Genomic DNA, 2249 nt, shown 5'->3' with positions numbered 1-2249 from the left:
TTGTATTCATCTCGATTTACCTGAACCTTCACAGGGTTCGTTGCATTTCCTGTATTCGTTCTTCTCTCTGCTGTCTTTATCATTTCCCTGTTTCCATACGGGTCTGATAAACAGTCTTGGACCCTGTGTGCACAGCAGGATAAGGTTATTTTAATCTGCACATGCCATTTAAAGTGTTTGAAATAGATAGAGACAAGACTATCAGACATCTTTGCCAAGGACCCTGTATAAAGGAGACTCAACTAAAAGAAACATTGGACTACACAAGCAGAAGCCTATCTTTTCTAAATTTTTTCAAAAAATATTTATTTATAAAAATACAATGAGATAAGTTTATGGTGAGAAATGTAGCAATAAATATACTTGAAGGAACCAGAGCAACTCTACAGTGATGCATTAGTACAAACTAAGTCTGCAGGCATAGCACCCTAACATACATGTCTGTGGACATTTTTGTATATACACCTTAAAAGCACCACTTGGAAAGTACCTCGTCAGCTTAAGGAAGAGAATGAGTACAGAACATAGTCACAGACACATACTGATTGTGACTTTCTTAAAAACGTAGCAGACAGTACTGTAGAGAAAGATCAGTGTCAAGTTCTGAACTCTGCATCTTAGATTTGGTTGGCAAAGACCACATTTAGCACACTATAATTTTAGTCTTCTGTGTCATGCCAGATGTACACTAAACTATAAAAAAGAAATACTTTCCTATTGTTTGAAAATATCAGTTTAAGTATAAGATTGTAAAACAATGCATAGATCTTCAATCAAAGAACTGTCTGTCCTTTCATAGCGTTCCCTTGACTTCATACACAAGGTATTGGTTATCCTATGGGATTTAATTGTTCCAGCACTAAATGCAACTATATGGGGAGAAGGCAGAAAAAGGAATAAGGAATGTATGTAAGGCAGTTTTTTAAAGGTACAATAAGTATAATATTGTTTTAGGTAGACAAGAAAAGAATTTCTCAAGGCTAGGTTGGATCTCACTAGATAAAAACAATGGACTTAAATACTGCTCTTCTGTGTGTGATTCTAATATCCAATGCCCTGGTCATCACTATATCTGTATTCTTGAGGATAGTCATCCAAGTACTCACCATGATATCCACAGAGGTATTTTGCCTGATAATCACCTCCACTTTTCTCCAAACCATTTTTTCTGTACCCTGGCTTTTGTTGTGAATGACAGGTTTGTGGGAAAGGCACAGAAGTTGGGGTCATACATTTGACACCCATGCCCTTACATGCTCATTCCTTTTTTGGGAAACAACCTAGTTGGTATCTGTTTGTAGAAAATGGTTGAGTTATCCACTGGCTGTAATTTTAGCTTTTGGTTGTAGATGTCTCTTCAGTACCCAGCACTAACATCCCACCCTTGCTGGTACACTTGTTTGTTCCCGTCTGTAAACCAATTACAGTTTAATTTGCCTTCATCAAATATGTCTTGCTTTGTTTGTCTACATACATAATGCCAATCTCAATGGTTGTATGGAATGCTTTTGTTTACACCAGGCCTGCTAGAATCACTAGTATAGTCTGACCCTGGGTCATATTGCCATTCTCAATAGTGTCATTTGCTTCAAATATGTTATGGGACTTCATATCATAGGCCTGTGTAGCTTTAATAAAGTTGCAGATACTCGGCAACTGAGGCTCATTTGGTAAGGATTGGTTGACAGAGCCCGGCGCTTTTTTCAAATGAGTTTGCTGTGGATGATGTCTTCTTTCAGACCCACCTGGAAGCTGGTGCAAATGTTCTTGCTTGTCACCTCTTATATGAAGTTGAGCAGATGCCCCCTGTCGTCCCCCCTCCCCTCAGCATACTTGTTATGTAATCTTGTTCTTGACCTCAGCAGAGAGGCAGTAGGAAGTGCCCTTGTTGAAGCATTGTTACGATGGTTCTGATTACTGGAAAGGGCTGTGCTTGGACTAGGGGTGTGGGGGTGATGGGTATGGCGAGGTAGTCAGTTAGCTTCTGCCCCTAGCCTGGAGATGCACAAGCTCACTCCTCTACAAGGTGCATGAGAAGCTGGAATGCAGCTGAGGGATGCAGAAGAAGATGATGCTCCATCTGAAGTTTGGTTGGACTCCAGTCCTCTGGAATCTGAGGGATACTGTGGAGTGCGGCCCACTTTCTTGACAATCCATCTTTTAAAAAATTTTTAGTAGGCTTAATGAAACAAGAGCATCTGAATGACTACATCTCCTCCCTCCAAAAGGTTTCCCAGTGAAGCACAGGC

At 40.1% G+C, this 2249-nt stretch overlaps 1 pseudogene; it reads right to left on the bottom strand.

The window, feature by feature from the left end:
• Positions 1 to 1041: 1041 nt before the first annotated feature.
• Cnn3-ps1 (calponin 3, pseudogene 1) lies at positions 1042 to 1893 on the bottom strand (annotated as a pseudogene).
• Positions 1894 to 2249: the final 356 nt, after the last annotated feature.

Source organism: Rattus norvegicus, chromosome 2, assembly GCF_036323735.1.
Source record: "Rattus norvegicus strain BN/NHsdMcwi chromosome 2, GRCr8, whole genome shotgun sequence".
NCBI classification, from domain to species: Eukaryota; Metazoa; Chordata; class Mammalia; order Rodentia; family Muridae; genus Rattus; species Rattus norvegicus.
This window is presented reverse-complemented; position numbering and strand designations above follow the sequence as displayed.